Here is a 21,787-nt window from a genome sequence, read left to right as displayed (position 1 = left end):
AACGATAATTAAACATCTTATGACATGCCGAATGACCAACACTCTAAAAGATGGATATTTGCCAAGCCGCATAAAAATAAAATTAAAGATTTGATATCTTCGTATCAAATCATCGTTTTCTAAGCCAAGCGGATGATATATGTCTCTCACAGTAAAGTAATATGATATTACGTGAACGATACGTAAAGCCCAAAAATTTCTAATGACTTGTCTAAAGACTTTTCTAACATCTGAACTCTGTATTACGTTAGTATGTATCTTTAATCAGTTACGCGAGGGTTATCCACCAAGCCCGTTTGCGGAGGTTCAAACCAGTGTTGAACTACCAGGGCCAGAAATATCAGAAAAACAGTTTTAAATAAATTACCACCAAAATAAAAATTTCAGACATCAATGGCTTTGCAGAAAAGACCACTGAATGCTGATATAGTTTGACTCTAGTTTTTGATTCGCAGCGAAAATACTGGCTACCAAGAAAGGAATTCAAAGGTAGTTCGATGGAGTCTAGTTACGTGTAAAGTGAAAACGAATGCACATTTCATTGAAAGTCCTTCACCATGACATCCCTTCTCACTGGGAACACAACTCTTCACATGTTTGTAACATTAAATGAGATCACTAGAAATTCCAATTACGTGATCACTCATCTCCAGTGATAATATTAATATCCTGGAAAATATTTATGCTTTTGCAGCTGAGGATGGTGGTTCGGTAAAACCAACGAAACTAGTCCTGTGAAAATTTGAAAATATAACGCTGATTTTTGTTGTTTGATTTCTGAATTAACTTTTAAATTGTTGAACAAATATTGCATGCAGATTTACCAAAGGCATAAAAACCTTTACCGCAAGATAAGAACAACATATTTCAATCATTTTTAGTTAAAGCAAAAAATGCACAAGTTACAAACATATAAGAAAAGAAACTGAGATCACTGAAGAGTGGAATATACATATATTTAATATACTTTTGGTGAGGCCTACTGCAACCAAAATATAAAGTTTGCATCTACATATTATAGCAGTTCTATATACAAAATTTCATTTGGTGCAGCCTACTGCAACCAAAATATAAAGTTTGCATCTACATATTATAGCAGTTCTATGTACAAAATTTCAATGTTCTGATGCTACTCATTTTTCAGTTGATACGTACGTACGCACAGAGGCCACGAAAATTTCTCTTCAGAATTCATTTAAAATCAGTTTTATAATTTTTTTGGGGGAAAAGAGTCTTTTATTCTGTCCTTACGCACGATGTCACGCAAAAACATCGTTAAATTGCATTTGATAGCGGTTAAATTGATAGTTTCGTTGAAATATGATGCCTGAAACTTTTCGCGATTACAATACTTCCTTTTTACTTCGTACAAGGAAGTAGAAATGGAAGAAAAGCGTATCCATTTGTAAATATGAAGCATAACCAGATACATGTAGATACATGTACTTAAGAGAGAAAGGGTATTTTAAATGACATTGTTAATGTTACATTTAAATTACCATGACACTATAGTTACATTTAAATTATAATGTCATTACAATTTAAATGTAATTGTGTCATTATAATTTAAATAAAAAAATTTAAATCATAATGTCATTATAATTTAAATGTAACATTAGCAATGTCATTTAAACATTATAATTTAAATGACATTTATCGCTATTATTCCTATTAACCCCCCCCCCTCCAAAAAAGGAGGATTAGGACTGAAGCCTTATAGTAAAAATTTAGTTTTAGTATCATGAATACCGTATGATTTCAAATTTTGGCGTACTTTAAAATTTTTAGAACATAAAATTTAAACTGGGGTGCGAGTTAAATTTAGAGAAATATTTTATCATGTCATCTGCCGATTTCCCACTCATAAACGATCGGGTTAATCGAATTATAAAAACTTTAAAAATATTGCATTTCTAATTATTTAACTGGGACAAAAGATGATGTGCTGTGATTTAATAAATAGTGAAGACTATGAAAGTAAAGATGGCGAAAATAGTGTATCTCAGAAATACTCTCAATAAATTAGGTAGCTTAATTCATTTACATAATTATGATTAGTATCATCCAGCTATTTAGGCAAATAAAAATATTTCTTCTTTTTCAAAAAGTCTTTATTTTTCAGTATCTGTTACAAAATCATTCCTATTTTTTATGATTTTTCTAATTTTACCAGTTTTAACAGCTATTAGGGCAGCTTTAAGTCGAAGGGATATATTAATTTATTCGTGTTGCAAATAAATAATGGATTTAAACTATTAAAAAAGAAAAGAAAAAAAAAAAGAAAAACAGTATTCAGGTATGTCATTTGTATGCTTAGAAAAATTATTCTCTCTTAAGGTCAGAAAAAAAGCCGTATGTCAATATATTTCACGTTAAAAAAAATTTAGCGGTCTTGTTAAAGTAAGGAGTTCGCTTTCTGTAATCATTTCTCTCATCAAATGGCAATTATCAAGAGCCAGACGTCACTCAAAAGGGATGGATTATAACTGTTGCTGGCAGCAGAAGTGGGCTCAAAATTAAACTATATAACGAAATCATCCAATTAGTGCTAGTTGCATTTATAAGAAGATAGATAAATTACATACATTTCCTTCAACTTAAAACATCGCAGTTAGTAGCACGCAAATATTTTACAGCTATCGGACTTGTGACCCCGACTACATTACTCAGCATAACTTTCTTGGATAGCCTTCACTTACAGACGGTTTACCGGAAGGAAAATGTAGCTGTATTTGGCTTGTTGCATTCTTAACGTTCAAGGCTAAGAGGTCACTATTTTTATGACAGAAGTGGCTTCAGTTCAAATGTTCCCGACTCTTCTTACTGTCATGTTATGATACATCAGTGTTTATCATTCATTCCCAATGTGTAATCGAGACAGTTACGAGGTTCCAAAAAATGTTCTTAAAGTAGTCAACCCCACTTTGCTTTTTATATGTAAAAAAAAATAAGGTTTGTGGGGAGTTAGTAAATGTTTTGGGGGATCTCCTAATATCCGAGGCTTTGTATACCTAGGCAGTAATCAGACTATGACCACGACGAACCTTTGCAATGCCCTTGAAGATACCAGTTTTCAGACGCATTAGCATTCTATATTCCTAGACTTTATTTGAAAGGCATGTAAATCCAGTCTAGCTTTTCATATAAACACACATCAATTTACATGACCAAGAGGACCAACGGATATACAACGAAGCATTTGATGTCAGGAAATTTTAATGTTGGTGGTTCGTTCAAACATTTCCGAATACTTGATTGAGTTTAATTTCTGACCTTGTTGAAAAATAACTTTTTTAACCAAAACCATTTTCAATAACATTTTTTTAAAACACGCACGTTTTTAAAAATGATGATCAATACTTCTTAAACTCATGCTAATACTTCTTAAACTCATGTTTGCAACTACATTTGAGACACACAAGTGTCAAACATATGTACACCACTAATACATCAGTAAAATATTCTTAACTTTTAAATCCAAGTGCATGAGCAAAAGTTTATGTAATCGTCGGAATGGCCGTTTGTTCTCCCGATACTTTTCAAAATAACTCCGTTTCCTTATAACTATTTGCGTATTGTATAGGCTTATAAGCATGTTTACATTGCAATTGATATATAGGCAAACTCACTGATTAGTTCTGTTTCTGGAAACATATTTAAATTCTAAAGCTAAATTCAAAGATTTTTTCTTTTTTAAATACCGTATTTCAATTTGTTTAGACTTGGGAAGAATAAAAAGGAAAGAAAGTCTATTAGAAAATATATATTAGATTTGGTGACCAGACAAAAGCCCACTGGACGAAAGCGCACGCGACAAAAGCTCACAAAAAAGACCCCACTGGGATAATTGCCCACGCGACTAGCACGCACACCGATGAAAGCGCACATTGATTAAAGCCAACATTTATAAGCGCACGCTGATAAAAGCCCACACTGACAAAAACCCACACCGATATATATGCTACGTTAAAATTAATTTTTTCCCCCTTTTTTCTTTCTTCAGCTTCAATAAGCAGATTCATGAATAAAGATAAAATAAAAAATAAAATAAATTAATAAAATTTAATTGAACAATAAATTTAAGTAGTGGAACACATTTCATTTTGGGCTCCGGCTGAATTAAAATCCTACATGTATACAGAACAGAGTCAATCAAAATAATATAATTAAAAACATATACACGTATGTGTAACCTTGTTTTTATATTTACGCGACAAATGGAAGTGCCCTCGTATAAGTCCGACAAAGGGAGGTGGAAAGGAATACTGGCCACACTCTACAAAATTATAAGGAGTATAAAATGTATGTAAATTTTCATCATATACAGAGAATAATTTATGAATAATTTAATGCTGCAGAAAATTTTGCATATATGGAGAATTAAAGCCGAACTTTCATTTCAAAGAAAAAAATAAAAGTACCGTATCCTATTATGATTAAGAAAACATTTGTGTGCGCTATCACAAACACTGTTTTAGTGGTGAATTAAAAGCACGATTTCAAATAATCTAGTTAAATTTTGACAACTTAGATTTTACATAAATTAATTTCATTTTAATCATAATAATTATTACTCTAAAATGTTTCAGGAAGTCATAGCTATTTTGGATTTCCTGAAAATGTATGCTGCTTTTAAGTGGGTAGTCGTCTTGTGGGCTTTCGTCATGGAGTTTTTTAACTGGGTGCTGGCTATTCAGGCGGGAAACCATTGCGTTCCTTTTCTTTTGCCCCCAGCTGTGTGAAAAAGTAGTTAACGAGAGGAGAGCTTTGCTTAATTGTTTTATCCCTATGGAACCTGGAAAGGTTGGTCAGGAATAAATTAAAGAGGATTTTAAATGTTTTTTGTTAGTTACTAGAAATCTGAAATAATTATGTGAATATTCAATATCCGAAATTCCGCTTGTAACTGAAGTTATAACCCTTTTCTTACATTTCTTTAGTCTAGTTCTTGAATAACGTTTTATCAAAGGATTTAGTTATAATTTTCAATAACTGGAAAATGAAAGGAATTAAATATTTCTTAACCATTTTTAAAGGGATAATTCACTGTTTTTGCAGTAAAACTGCAGAGTGGAAAAATATGCTAATTCCTAATTCGATAATGTCTCTATCAACGTTTTGATGAACAAATTAAACATGTCTGTTATATAGAAGAAAAGCCATTGTTTAGAAGTAAAACTACTGAACTATTTCTAAACCAATTAAATTATTACATACATAAAAATTTACGTAAAAAGTAATATTTTTCATTTTAACTTTCGTATGGTTGAAAACGCAGTTAACTATTCGAATAATAATAATAACAAGGTTTTTGAACTCAAGAAAAGAGGATTTAAGAACCATGAGCCCAGCGTTGTAAGAAAAGTAATCTTGCACATTAAAAATAATTTTTATTTCAATAAAAATTATTATGTTACTCGATTAACCGTAAACGTTTAAAAAACAGTTCATTTTAATTTACCGTTATTATTTATATACTAAAACTTTCAATGAAGCAAATTTAAACAGCATTTAGAAACTGAATTTCACTGAAACAGTTCTTTTGTGGGTTTTATACTGTTATTAAATGTTGAATATTATTTCGCCTAGATTAAGAAAAAGAAACACATACATGTAAAAATTTTTTACTTAGAAAAACTATCAAATTAAGGTAATTTTCTTCACCTCGAAATGCATTGTTTTCCCTATACGAATTTCATATTCTGACAACACGGAAATTGTGGCCACATATCTTGTAGGAGATATTTCTTATAAACCTCGTGTATTGGCGATCAAGTAGAAAAAATGCTTAATTAATGGAGCTACGTTTTGAATAATTTTTCCCTTATTGAATGAGTTCAAAAGTTTCTAATATCTTGTTTTCTAGCATGAAATGTTTCACCAGTATTTAAGTGTCTTTCCTAAGAAAAATTCATTAAGCAGAAGTTAGAAAGAACAAGTAAGGTATACTTCAAATTTGATCTCTTAGTTTTATTAGGTTTGGCTACCAAATAAACGTTTTTGAATTCAACATCAAATTTTAAGCCTGATTTTATTTTTAATTTGTGTCTTAACTTTTATTTTCAAAAACCATGCACGTAATCCGAAGTTTTATATAGAAAAAGTTAGTATAAGTGTGAAAAATTAAATTATCTGTACATTCAGTCAATATTAAAAACTAATTCTATCTAGACTATGGGTCCTCAATCAGGAGGAATAGCCCTAATGGGAATTTCACAGTTTCAGAGAGTAATATAGTCAACTTTTTCTTTAGGTATTAAGTATTTAGATTTAGTTTATGAATATAAAAAAGCACTTTTATTCAAATTTTGGTATTTACCAACGTATTTTATACTTTTTTACTTTACATTAAAAATAATCCATATTTGAACAAACGCATATGTACTTACTTACTTACTTATTTACATTCGGATGAGGAAACGGAATGTAGAACTGACAGTGCAGGCTGAAATGATACATAACAGGAGAGTATTTTCTCCCTCCTTGCAGCATGCCTTCGTGGTGTAACGGTTAGCACACTCAGCGCGTATTCGAGAGGTTCAAGTCCAACCTCTCCTTTCCAAATCTTAAAGTTGGAATGATCGTTTAGCAGTGGTGAAAAGGGCACATGAGGGGAAAACTGTTGAGAATCACTGATCTACACTTAGCCCCCTTGAATTAAATACAATGATCATCTCTTTTGTGAAAGGGGACAGAAATTGAACTCCACACTCATTAAAAGATCGACGCTACCTCTCAGGACAAGACATTTATTCCTACTCACCAACATATACTATGATACAGAAAAAGTAGCAAGATTAAACAGCGCCAGCTTACGGCGGGCAATGGATGGCGTAACACACTGGGCCCCCATGACCCCGTCATCAGCTCAGCTAGAAATATAAACTGAAATACAATGGCAACACATAAAAATTAAACAAACTGTAAATATAATTATAAAACATGGAAGAAATAATTCAATCAGTCATTTATAGGAAGTCTGACCAGTTTATGTATTGGTCTTTTCATTTCACCTCACGCAGTTTTTAAGTTGACTGACCTTACTCTTTGGTCAGTTCCCTTGTAAGTGCAAATTACTTTTGCCATCTTCCACTTAAGTAGCGGCAAGTTCTCATCCTTGATTAGCACCAAGTCATTCGCACGTAAATCGGCACTGGGAAGTTTTCACTTGTTGTGCACTTGCAACTGAGTTAAGTAGTCTTTTGACCACGATTTCCAAAACGATTGGGAAATCTGTGTGACTAATTTCCACCGTTCACGGATGGGAATTTTCTCATTTGTTACATCAGGCTCAGGAACACTTTTTAACTCGGAACCGATAATAAAGTGACCCGGTGTAATGACAGAAATATCATTTGGGTCCTCAGAAGCAGCCACTAAAGGACGGGAGTTAAGTATGGCTTCAATCTCCACTAGACACGTTGAAAATTCTTCTTGTGAGAGGATCTGCGATCCTATAACACGTCTCATGTGAAACTTCATGGATTTAACGGCAGCTCCCCATAGGCCTCCAAAATGAGGGGCTGATGGAACATTCATTGTCCATTTAACGTCTTCGTTGGTCAAGTAAGTACCAAGTGCCTCCATCGTACACACTTTTAAGTAATTATTTAAACCGACAAAGTTCGTTCCAGAATCACTGAATATTTCAGCGGGCTTTCCTCGTCGTCCTATGAATCGTTTCAGAGCTGCAATACATGCCTGAGCACTAAGATCACTAACAAGTTCTAAATGGACGGCTTTCGTTGCAAAACATACAAACACACATACGTACATTTTCAGTGGTTTAACTCCTCTACCACGTCTAGGGCTGATCAGGAATTATCCTGAAATGTCAGTTCCTCATTTAAATGGTCTTCCGGGATTCACTTTCGCAGAAGGTAAATCAGCCATCATTTGTTTCGAAACCTCAGCGCAAAATCTGGCACAGATAACGCACTTTCTTATTTCTCTGCGTATTGCAGTTTTTGCTCCTATAATCCAATACTTTTGTTTCATCGCAGAGTTAACTAATTGCACTCCTCCGTGCATATAATTAAGGTGATAAAATGTCACTAACAATTTTGTAACAGGATGATTCTTAGGTAATATTATTTGATGTTTCACAGAGTCTGGTAACATGGTATTTCTTAAACGTCCTCCTACACGTAGTATGCCACTGTTGTCTAAGAACAGATTTAGAGAAATTAAAGAACTTTTATTTAACACTCTCGCTTTCTCTAAAGTAGCTATTTCCTTTCTATACTCAATTCGTTTGGACTAGTTTGATTATAATATCATGCGCTTCTTTTAGTTCCCTTGTTTCTAAGAAATGAGTCAAAATCCTATTCCCCCTCACATTTCTTATAAACCTTAAACACCAAGCAACAACTCTCTGCAACTTACTCCAAACTGAAAATTTGTTCCAAAGCTGCTCAACTATTTCCAACTGAACTACAAAACATTTTACAGAATTTTTTTATTTGCTCTCTTAGTATTTCCGCAATGTCTACATTTGGTAACCCTCTAACTCACTGTTTAGGCCAACTCTCAAAACTTTTTCGAAGTCAAATTAGACCTGACCACCATTTTTCATTAAGTACGAACTTCTCAGCCGAGATTCCTCTAGTAAGCAAATCTGCTGGATTATCGTCAGACGGATAATAATACCAAACATTTGGACTCGATCTTTCCTGAATTTCCCCAACCCGCTTGGCAACGAACTGTTTCCATCTCTTCGCATTCCCCTTCATCCAACACTCCAAAACAAGTCCTCCGACAATTCTTCGTCCCAATCACACGCTCTCTCCCAAATTTCCTGAAACAATAACTTTATACGTATCACAAACGGCGCAATCAAACCAATAGGATCAAAGATTCTTGCAGCTGTCTGTAAAACACATCTTTTAGTGCGTCGCAACGTTTTCCACGAATCCACCAAACCCTTCACCTCCAAAGACATCTCATCTCTATCAGGATTCCAATTCAACCCTAGGACTTTCAGGTGTTGAACTCCTAGTATCTCACTGTCACTAAGTCCATTTTCTATCCACAATTTTTCTAATTCTCTACTATTCGACCTCAGTTTCCTTAAATTAAATCCATCACTCTTTAATATTGATACAGCATCCGACGACAACTCAAATGATTCTCTCACCCTGTCTCCACCATAATATAAATCGTCTACGTAAAGCGATGTATTTAACATTTCAAATGACTTCGGTTTACTTTCCTCATATTCTTTTTATATGATGCTTTAACGTAGCACTCAAAATAAAAGGGGCACTTTTACATCCAAAGCGTAGTCTTTTCATTCTCATAATTTTATATGCTTCACTAGGGTTATCTGAATACCAAAGAAATTTTAAGAATTTTCGATCTCTTTCAGAAATTTTTATCATTAAGAAAGCCTTCTCTATATCACCATTAAACGCTATTTTGTAATTACGAAATTTTAGAATCACATCAAGAATATTTGGATTTAAATTTGAACCAATTTCCAAACAATCGTTTAAAGAAAGATTACCTTTAGATTTTGAACTGCAGTTAAAGACTATTGTTGTTTGACTATTGAAAGTTGTTTCTTTATCTTCCCTAACAACTGCTATATGAGGCATAAAATACTCATGCTCATCTCTCCCACATTCCTCAATAATTCCATTTTGTTTTTGGTCATTTATTATATATCCCTATACTCATTAGCAACCATTTTTAGAAAAACCTTTTCCTAACAACACATCAAACCTCTTTTTAACTAAAAAATAATTATTTCCTAATTCATCGTAACTAAACTTCCATAATAAATCAGTTTCATATCTCTCATTCACGAATTTAAAATTTTTCTCAAATTCATCTATCAGCGCTTTATCAACTACATTTAACTCTTCTTTTTCTTTAATTCCTAAAGCATCAAGCTCCCACAATATCTGAACATCAGAAGCGGCTACACAAAAATTCGCTGAAACTGCAGTCTTAACATTTGGCTTGTAAACATCTTGACTTCCCTGTAAAGCAAACCCGAAAATCGTTGGCACGCAAGTAATTTCCTGGTTTATTTTTTCGAAAGTTGAGGCTTCAATAATTTGCCAAAACACATCTGCCCCAATTAATATCTCAATGTTTATATCACTGTCACAGCAGTCGGCTAAAACTAATCCCCGGGACTGCATTATATTTTGTACTTCTTCATTTGGAACAGAAACAGATGCCGCTGTATTAGTATCAGCCACTAGCACTTCAATTTGGGTAGGGTACGAACTGCGCCAAATTTGATCGAAGATCTCCGTCCCCCTCTTATATAATCCACGAACTGCGCGACGTTTCCTGTCCCCTATTTCTTTCCCAAGAAGATTGGGTGCTAAAAAAGTCATTTATCGCCATTAATGAGACATTCTATTGAGACTGCAAGCCTATATTTTTGTTTATCAATATTGTAAAAATTGTGCATGCAAAACAAATATTAATTTAAAGTCTGGCGTGTGCTAAAGTAAAAAAAAATTCTTTTACACTCATTTTAAAGTTTTATGATGCTTAAAGGAATGACGAGCCAGATCTTTCTTATTCTCTCTGTAAGAATTAAAAACTTTCCAAGTTGTAGATTTTAGTCGCTGATATATATATATATATATATATATCAGTTTTGAATAGTAAAATTGATAGATTAATGACATACACAAAACTGATACATAATCAACTTATCAAATATCGGATTTGTAGCACACCTTAAATAAGTTTCTTGTTTAGATAAATATTAACAGATCTTCTGGACTTTTTTAAGTCGTTCTAAATTCACACTAATATTATTGCAATATATTCCCGTATTAAGCTTTCCATTTTTAGTCATTGAAGTTATTTTAAGGTTATTTAACTGTGTTACAAGTTCCATATTTTAATACTAGAAACGTTTAAATATTTATTCTGTTTTCCACCTGATGTACTTTGACATACATTTAAATTCTAATACACATTTAATTACTGCAAAATTTTCGTTTAAAAAAAAATCAAACTCCATTATATTTATATCCTGGGATTTTCAGTTCCTTTTAATCCATTCCTTTTTCACATATTGCTGCACTGTACTCAATTTTTCATGTATGTAAAATTTATATAATTTGTATTGTATTTATGCTAATTTATATTTAAATGATAATTTTTTCAAATTCTTGCTTCATAACTCTAGTTAACAGAAGATGTTTCTAACACCTTGGCAAAGCTTAATCTTCAGCAACGCTATTTTGTAATTACGAAATCAACGCTATTTTGTAATTACGAAATTTTAGAATCACATCAAGAATATTTGGATTTAAATTTGAACCAATTTCCAAACAATCGTTTAAAGAAAGATTACCTTTAGATTTTGAACTGCAGTTAAAGACTATTGTTGTTTGACTATTGAAAGTTGTTTCTTTATCTTCCCTAACAACTGCTATATGAGGCATAAAATACTCATGCTCATCTCTCCCACATTCCTCAATAACTCCATTTTGTTTTTGGTCATTATATTTAACCTAGTTTCAGGCTGAATTATTTGTAAAATTAAGTTACTTGAAATTATTTGTTAACAAAGATGGTCGCTAAGTCACGCTAATAATATTTCTAACTGTTGTAATTTATAATGCAACGAATTCATACGATTTATAATATAATTCATTTATAATTTTTTCAGCAGTATTGAAATTAATAGCAGATACTGATAATGTTTATACATTTAGATTACAATGATTTAGATTGCCATTGCCTTCTTCACTCATGCTTTTATGCTACTTCCTAATATTTCATAATGGCATACAGGTAAGTTTAACTTATTCATTAAACATGTTATCAGGTTCAATGTTTCTTCTAACCTTCTTCGGAAACATACAATGACCTGACTAGAACAGAGAGCTTACTAAAGCTATGTTCACTAATTGTAGTAAGTAGACAGGATACAGACGATGGGTATACAAAACCCTTTATTTTTTTCTTTATATACAATGACTTCCGTACTTCGGAATACAATGACCCTCCACTCGGGGTCTAACTTAAAAGATATCAAAATAAAACTAAACTCTAATTTAACTTTAGAATAAGATTGGCCTTATAATAACAGAAAGCGTATGTAGCACAGAGACTGTGAACACTACAATACGTTTAATTTATCAAGAGGATTAAAACCTCTGGCCTGGAAGGCAAAGTAGCAACTGCGTAACTTCTAAGGTAAGCGGCCTGCTTCGAACTCACGGCTTCCTCTCTTCTGCTTGGCAAAAAGGCCACACTTAAATACTTGGCGTTCGCCAGACAACTTTGCATAAACTCCTTCACGCTTATAATCCTGGCCGGAAGTAGAAAATAAGAAGTGATAGTAAAGATTTAAAATAAAATAAACGTTAGTAAAACTTAAGATCCTTACAATGTAAATCTCTAATTCAGCCCACTTTTGTTCTTACGTGTGCTGTATCTTCTATTTTCTTTAATATATTGTTCAGCCTAATTTCAAAAGGTCTTATGATCAAGCGGAAAAGTCACTAAACATTGGTAGTGTGGTGATCCACGGTTTGAAAATGGTTTCTGAATCAGAAGAGATTCGTGCACTAACCTAGTGCTTCGCATTAGAGAGTAAAGAACATCTATGATATAAAAATATACTTTTATTTACACAGCGAAAACGCGCAGCAACATTATTAACGAAAGCTCATTCTCCTAATAACATACTTCTTTTTACACTCCGCTTGCGCATGCGCAATGACAATTACCAAAGGAGCTTGGCAGATACTGCCATCTGTTGGATAAACTATTCGCTACATATTCCTCCCACCTGAATTTACTGGGAGGTAAATTCACACATCTGTTAAGTATAATATATGCATAATAGTACAGTATACAATATTGAAGTATAAAATTATGCCTACCAAGATGTTCTAATTAAATTGAAATACAAATTTACCTGGAGATGCAGCATTCCATAATTTTCTAGACATATTAACAGATAATACTAAACCTAGAAAAATAAAAATAAATCAAATTATTACAAAGTATTCAAACAAGTACAAAACATTTCACAGACGTATCACTGGTTTCACAGTTCTACCACTGGTGGTAGTCATAGGAATATTTTCAGTCATATCCTTTTGGACTGGGTTATCCAGCTCAAGTCTGTACAGTCTTTGCACTGGTCTCAGAAAGTCAGAAGTCTCTGTTTTTATGACAGCAAGTCTTATTTGTCCATCACGACCAGGTAGCAGCTTTATGACACGCGCCAGGTTCCAAAAAGCACGTTTTTTGTTGTTATCTTCAAGTAGAACAATTTCACCCACCTGGAGAGGTTTAGCTATAGAGTTTTTAATGGACTGCTGACGTAACTGTCCTAGATATTCCACACGGAATCTTGCTCTAAGTTGTTCTCTCACCTTTTGTAGATACTTAGCTCGTTTACTCAGTTTTTCCTTATCCACTGTATCGATATCAGGTACTCCTGATTTGGAAATCTCCCGCAGGAACATTTCTGGAGTTAATGGGGATGAATCTTCAACGTCTTCCGACACGTAGGTAAGTGGCCTAGTATTGATTACTCTCTCACAGTCGCATAGTACTGTAAGCAACTCCTCGTAATCCAGGGCAGCACGACCTAGAACTTTTCTCAGAATCTGTTTCACCATTTGAACTAAACATTCCCACCAACCGCCCCACCAAGGTGCGGAAGGAGGAATAAATTTCCACTGAATTCTTTGCTCAGCGGCCTTTGATCGCAGACTCTCCCAATCAATTGTATGCAGAAGGCTCTCCGCTCCTTTAAAATTACTGCCATTGTCTGAGTATATTATAGATGGTCTTCCGCGACGAGAAATGAAACGTCTCAATGACTGGAAAAAAGCTTCAGTTGTCAAGGATGTTACTGACTCCAGATGAATGGCCCTATAGACCGCACATGTGTAAAGAACAATATAAGCTTTTCGACCATCCTTAAGGTAGAGGGATCCTGCCAGATCGACACCCACTATCTCAAAAACATTTGCATCACGTACTCTATCTTTCGGCAAAATTCCTGGAGTTACATCACAACTTTTGGATTTAAATCTTTGACATTTAACACATTTTCTAATGCAGTTTCGTACTGTCTTACGAGTTTTGAGGATCCAATACTTTTCCCGCAAATGAGACATCACCATAGAAGTACCAGCATGCAGCAGCTCATTATGTGCATTCATTATTAGTAAGTTTACTACTGCATGATCAGATGGGAAAATGACAGGAAACTTAAAGTCATCAGTATCGTCGCGATAAGAAATATTGGTTTTAGCTCTGATCAAACCATCACGATCAACTATAGGTCTGAGGTCTTTAATTTTATCATCGTTCACACTCTTAAATGATTCTCTTTGAACCAATAACATAAGAGTTATCTCAGCTCTTTCAATTTCCGAAACTGACAAAATTTTGGAGGTTTCGTTTGTAATTCTTCGTAATTTAAAGTAAAACCTAAGAATCCAACCTAACATGCGTACAATTTTCTTTATGGATGAAAAGTACCTGTAATACCAATTGTCAGGTTTAGAATCTTTGTTAAGAGTTGTCAATACTGATTTACGCCTTTCTGAATTTATGATCTCTTCGTCCGGCAAATCGGTGCCTCTTGACCATGACGATTCTGGTTCTAATAGCCATGATGGGCCCTCCCACCATTTCGACAGCAAAAACTGTTTAACTGAACAGCCTCTAGAAGGGAGATCGGCGGCATTCAGCTCCGAAGGGATGTAATGCCAATCTTCTATTTTTGTAAGTGTTCTGATTTCTTGGACACGATTCCAAACGAAAGTTCCCCACCGTACGTCTCGCTGGATCCAGCACAAAGCGGTTGTTGAGTCAGTCCAGAAGAATGTTCTTAAATTTGGCATGTTCAAATCTGAAAAGACCATACGTCCCAAGCGTGTTCCGATTAAGCAGGATAATAATTCCAAACGAGGAATGGATATACTCTTTAAAGGCTTAACTCTAGTGCGTGCTTGCACAAAATTTAAATAAACCTTATTTTCGGTCTTCACTCTTAAGAAAATGCAGGTAGCATAGGCATGCTTGCTGGCATCGCTGAAAACATGAAGACTTACATCTTCGTTAACCGATCTGTCAATATTAAGCCATCTAGGAATTTTGACATCAGACAGCAGTTTCATTTCCTTTACCCATTCGTATGGACTTCTTTTCTAAATGTTCTGGAAATTTTTGATCCCAATTTAATCGTAATTTCCAACACTCTTGCAATATCACCTTTGGGAACAGGGTAACGGGAGAAAGGAAGCCTACTGGGTCAAATAACTTATGCGCGCAAGAAAGGAGTGTTCGTTTACTCGCGACAATCTCCTCTTTCTTTAGTGACTCAATTTTACAGGAAAGAGTATCATCCTTCAAATCCCAGTTTAACCCTAAAACGCAAACGAATGTATCTAATTTAGAGTTGGGAATTATTTCGGTTTCACAATTCGACTGCCATCCTCTAAGATTAAACTTTCCCAGTGACAATAACATTCTCGATTCTAGTACAAATCTATTCAATTCTTCAACATTCTTAAAACTAGTCAGGCAATTATCAACATAGGACTCCTTCAAAATGTTGGCTGTAACTGCAAACTGATCTGGGGCACGATTTAAATGATAGTTCAACGTAGCGGCTAACAAAAATGGACTACAGTTAAGCCCAAAAACCACGCGACTATGTCTGTAAATTTTAGTATTCTCTTCTTCTGCACCTTTCCAAAAGAAACGCAAATAATCTCTATCCTTCTCTCTTATACCAATCTGCAAGAAAGCTTTCTCAATGTCTGAAATTACTGCAAGAGGATATTTCCGAAAACGATTCAACAATGTTGGAATTATTTCTATTAGGTTGGGACCTTTCTCAAGACAATCATTTAAGGAAAGTTCTCCTTTGGCGTGTGCCGAAGCATCAAAAACTGGCCTTACTCGCGTAGTTTCACTAGATTCTTTAAAAACCGGCCTATGAGGCAAATAGTGCTCTCTATCTACTTCGCCTTCATTTACCTCTTCAATAATTCGTTCCTTCAACCACGTATCAAATACTTCCTGATAAACTTTAATTTGATTCGAATCTAATAATTTCCTTCGCGTATTAGTCAGGCGTTTTTCTGCCAACGTTTTATTATTAGACAAGCGAGAGGGGTCCAATACCCAAGGTAATGCAGTTTCATATCTCCCGTCTGAATCCAAATTCAAATTTTCCTCAAAATATTGCATGGTCTCCTCATGAATTTCAGCTTTCTTTTTAGACTCAACTGGGTCATTTGTACCAATAGCGTCTAACTTCCACAAGTTTTCTGCTGATCTTTCGTTTAGCAATAAAGAAACACATGCAAGAGAATCATTTATACCCGAAGATTCCTTCTCTGGAATTTTACCCATTAAAATCCATCCCAAACTTGTTTCCATCGCGACCGGACCACTTTGTAAACATTTAATATTTCCGGTGAATAATTTTCCAGCAATATCAGAACCTATCAACAATTTAATGTCACTTTCGTTTTCGAGAGCATTACCCTCTACATCTGACACTTGAATATTTAATTTACGAAGTTCTTTCAACCAAGGACCTTTAGGTAATTTCTTAACATCAGAACAGATAACAGATTCACTTAAACAATGCACACTACATACATATTTATTATCAAGGCTACTCAAATTAACTATATATTTAGAATGCAATTTTTCTTTTGTTTCTACACCTCCGAATAATTTATGAACTAATTTCACTTCACCAACACTGTTACATTTCAAAGAATCTGTAATATCTTTCGTTAAATAACTTCTCTCGCAACCCGTATCTATAATCCCTCTGACTATCCTTTCCCTGTTGCCATTATTTACCCTTACGATTAATGTTTGTAGTAACACATCGGAGCTCGCGGATCTGCTAGCCAAAACATTGACCTCATTTTTCGCCACAGGCTCTACTTGTTTAGTCTCTTTCAATTGAGAAGGAACTTGTTGACACATTACTGCCAAATGCCTTTTCTGGCAAATTAAACACTTAACCTTGGACTTACAGTTACGAGAAATATGGTTTTTCTTCAAGCATAATAGACATAAACCCTTCTTAAATATTAAATCTTTTTTATCCTGATATGTAAGCGTACTAGCTTTAAAACATTTTTCTGTTAAATGTGGCATATCACAAAATAAACACGATTCCTCAACTTTCTTAATAGGAGCATTTTCTTTAAATTTGTCTCCTGTATACAAATCATTACAAGTAGGAATATTAGACTCATCATTAATGTAACTTTTAGATTTTCTACTTTTATCAAAAGAAAAACGCGCTAATTTAATTCTCTCTTCAGATATCACTTCATTTTTCAAAAACAGAAGAATAGATTCAAGATCGCTCTTACCTTGTTGTGACGAGCTCTCCCGTTCCCTCTCCCACACGCGTAAGATGTCAGGGGGCAGGCAAGATTCAACTAACGGAAAAATAACACTAGCGTATTTATCTTCAGTCACACCGAGAGATTCCAGAGCACGCAGTTTTGTTTCTAAACTGTCGTACAACGATGATAGCGCAAAGTCCTTTTTGGTTGCATTATTATTTATCAACACAAGATTCAATAAATCCCGAACGTACACTTGTATAAGAATATCTTCACGTCCAAAACGATTCTTTAAATGTTCGATGACTTTCGGATAATTTTCTTTAGTTGTCGGGAAACTCTCCACTATTTCCCGTGCTTTCGATTTGGCAGCAGTAGCCTGGATCAGATATACGAATTTCAAATGATCATCTAGCACTGGATCTTCGTGTATCTTACTAAAGGTATTCCAGAAATTCAACCATTGTCGTGGATCACCTGTAAATTCAATCAAATTTATTTTCGGAAGCTTCAAATTCGTTGCCGTTGTTCTTGAATCAACAGTTCTGGTTTCATTTACCGATGCATGAGTCAGCAAATTTTTCTCTAGTTTCACAGTGATTTGCTTCACTTTCATCCTGGCTGCTATTAATTTCTCCTTGTAAGTCTCACATGACTCAAATTCTTTAGTATATTCTTCTTGCGAGACTTCTTTCGATTTTGATAGGAGATCCAATATTTCTTCATCCAACTGTTGTAGTCGAATTCCTTTATCTTCCAGGATTTCCAGGGACGATAATAGAACATCACTGTTCAATTCTGACTCATTCAAATGTCCATGTAGGCTATTATATGCTTTCGTGAAGGCTGCACGCAGTGGTATTCTTCTTACTTTCAAGGCTTCCATTTCTGCTGTTAAACCATCAAAAGTGTCCTTTACCCAACTAATGCGTCCTGTTAGACGGACGCCACTTTTTATTGTGGTGATCCACGGTTTGAAAATGGTTTCTGAATCAGAAGAGATTCGTGCACTAACCTAGTGCTTCGCATTAGAGAGTAAAGAACATCTATGATATAAAAATATACTTTTATTTACACAGCGAAAACGCGCAGCAACATTATTAACGAAAGCTCATTCTCCTAATAACATACTTCTTTTTACACTCCGCTTGCGCATGCGCAATGACAATTACCAAAGGAGCTTGGCAGATACTGCCATCCGTTGGATAAACTATTCGCTACAGGTAGTTCAAACCGAGTTTCTAGTCCCAGTGATCCCCTAGCTCTTTCTTTTTTTGTACTCATTTACTGTGTAAAAATGTATAGTAAAAATTTCAGTTCATGAAGTAAAAATAAAATTTATTCTTTAAACATATTGCAAAATTTTTCACCTTAGCGTATCTTTTTACAAATTGCTCTGATAAGAAAAAGTAAGGAAAGAAATTAACTTGGTTTCGGTGATTGACACCTCAGTGCAAATTATGTGTAACTTTTTCCAAAAGCATAGAGTTTATATGGATATCAATAAATTATGGATATTTCTCATCTAATTTTTTTAACATTTTTATTCCAGAATTTTCCTTTCACAATGTAGTGTTTAACTTTATGCGTTTTCTATAATAATTTACATTTGTTTATAATTTTACGCGAATGAAAGTGATTATTTAATTTTATAAGCTTTGCTGAAAGATAAACGAGAAAACAAAATTCTATCACTTGCGGTCAAGAGAGTGTTTGATGTAATAATTCTTATATATTTTCTTTGATAGTTTTTATTTAATTTCTTTCATTGATGCATTACTACATAGTTCTTTTCAAAAAAATATTTTTCTGTGCCCCTATGTCCGTATTTCAGTTTCAAGGAATGCGTGCTCCGTGTAGGGTATATAATGCTTAATAAATTTATGATATGAAAGAGATCTAAATTCTCTTCTCATTTTTATTGTATTTCTTAAATTTCAACCCCTAAGAAATTTGCTCTAGAAATCGTTTTCATGATTTAATATTTTATACTTATTTATTTATTTTATTCATACTTTAGCATTTTCTTTAAGTTTATTCTTTATCATGCTAACCTGTTTTTAAATATTTTTCTCAATACTTTTGTAATTTAAAATTATTACATTTATTATGATATTTCACATAAATTTGTTTGAATACAATGGTTTGCAATAATTAACTTACAATTTTTGGGTAACATGAAACACGTCTTAGGAATTCTAATCGTGAAATCATTCCATACCTGCGCTTGTTAAGTAAATCCTCGATTCTTTCCTTTCTGTTTGCGCAATTCTTGTTTGTTAATTTTTATGCTGCTTCACACCATTTATTGCAGCGTATATATATATATCTGAATTTGACGAATTACACCTGTGAAGACAAATATATTAGGATGGGAATGATAAAAATTCGCTCTGAATTTTGAATGAAATGCTTCACATGCATTAGTTGTTCTTTCCCATGAAATATCAGCGCAAGCCCTAAGTATAGGGGGAAATTTTGCATCCTCATCTAGGTGTTTCTCGGTTATGTAATCAGTAAAGCGTGTGATGTTTGCATCCCGTGGTTGCTCTGACATCAGATCTTCAACGAAGCTATCCGAAACTTCAGTAGCATCCAAAAAGGGTAATCCAAATACCAGTCGAAGCCCTGCCAGTTTCTGAATTACCATTCCTATATTGTTGCTGCAATCCGCACTGTTGAAGTTTTTGCCACCAAGCTTGAGTCAAGTGGAATCTACATCCTGTAATAGAACATTCAGGCCACATTTTTCTCACAGCTCCATGGATTGCATATTCAAAACCTGCCACCACAATTTCTGGCTGAAAATTCAAATGCAAGTTAGCAGTTTTTGAAACATAAAGTTTAGTATATTGCCGTAGACTTTCCTGGTAGCAAAAAAAAAATTCAAGTGGGATATAATGTCCATTTTCCACTGTATGAAACGTAAACATCTGAAAGAAGAATTTTGGGCAAAATGTGAAAGTGCCATAAAAAACCTTTTTTTTGTCACATAATATTCTTAAATTTGAATCTGTGGAAAGACAAACTATATTATCGTCATTAATCTCAAGAGATTTTCATGTCGATAAGATATCACTTGCATTACATTTAATGCAGAATGCACATCAGAAATACATTTTGGAAGTGGAGGTAGGACTGTCGGTACATATTTCTCCGAATACAATGAACATCATGGCTGCTAACAATATCTGAATGATGAGCTGCACACTAGTCAGTTCTTTCCTGATTAATTTCTGAGGTTTTTCAGATGTATCTTCCGCTGCTTTCTGTTTAACACCGTTTGAAACAACTTGTCTAGAAATAGTCTTGCACCCCTCATGATTGTGACACAGATAAGATTTTGATAACACGTCATTTGTCTTATCAAGATAAAGTGTTGCTTTGCATTTTTTACTTGTACAACGCCATTTTTGGTACTCTGCTTTGCCATAGTCCTTATAAAATTTATGTCCTGAAAAAAGAACGAGAATTTTTCCTCTCTGACTGCGAATAAACTCCATCATAGGTAAATATGCTTAAATAACGCCAATTTTAATTCAAGGTTGAATTTATAACAGAAGCAAATATATTTTTCACCAAGATAGTCAAAGAATCGTTCGGAACTGATTGAAAATTTAGCTATTTAAGGAATATACACTGACTTCCGGTTGTAGGGGTGAAAAAGGTCAGAGCCAATAGTAGCGCTCATGAAGAATGCCTTCTAGCCCCACATGTTGTTACAAAGATGAATTTATTGCCTGCAAGAGTATTACGAAACCTTCTTCAAGTCCTCTGAAAATTTCTTTTGTGTTACAGAGCAATTAACAAAAGTAAATCTAAAGCGATGTATAAAAGAAATTAAACAAACAAAAAAGAAACGATTTTTCACAGACAATTCAGTGTTTCTCATCAATTAAATTCAGTTCTTACTTCACGACAAGGCAAAAGTACATAAAAACTTAATATCTGTATTAAAAATTACGAAGTAAATCTTAAACACTTTTTCCCTGGAATAAATTCCAGAAAGGATTAAGCATGACGTAATTTGCAATAATAATAATAAAAGGCGTTATTTTTGTTGTTGCCGAAGCTTAGTTTCTCTAGATTGGCAACAAATCCACTATTCATTTATAAAAAATATATTTCTTTATTTTAATTTTATCTCTTGGCTACAGTTGGCTTCGAAAAATAAAATTGTAAACCTGTAGGCAACGGGGGGAAAGAAATTTTGATTGGCACACTTGGAACTATAGCAGGACGAGGGGGGGATTTTCATTAGTGCAGTTGGAGTACACACTTCAATTTGAATACACCGATTAGGATTGTATCTACTAGAAAATTTTAATTCTACTACCTCGTATAATTTCTCAGTAGGCTTTTCTGAGCCAAAGGAAAAAACTGACAACCTTTCCTAATTGATTTTAATTTTAAGCAATTGGCAAGGGACTTAGGTACACCAGCTTCTTTCAGAGCCA

The 21,787-nt window shown here is 34.0% G+C and overlaps 1 protein-coding gene across 1 annotated transcript in view; it reads right to left on the bottom strand.

Annotated features, from left to right (window-relative positions):
- Positions 1–21,787, bottom strand: part of LOC118191776 (uncharacterized) — a 56,474-nt gene that overhangs the window by 24,550 nt on the left and 10,137 nt on the right. The window lies entirely within an intron of this gene.

Source organism: Stegodyphus dumicola, chromosome 8, assembly GCF_044657685.1.
Source record: "Stegodyphus dumicola isolate Sdum_Otavi_A_Nest chromosome 8, ASM4465768v1".
Lineage (NCBI taxonomy): Eukaryota > Metazoa > Arthropoda > Arachnida > Araneae > Eresidae > Stegodyphus > Stegodyphus dumicola.
Note: the sequence above shows the minus strand (reverse complement) of the source record. Positions and strands in the feature narration are given on the sequence as shown.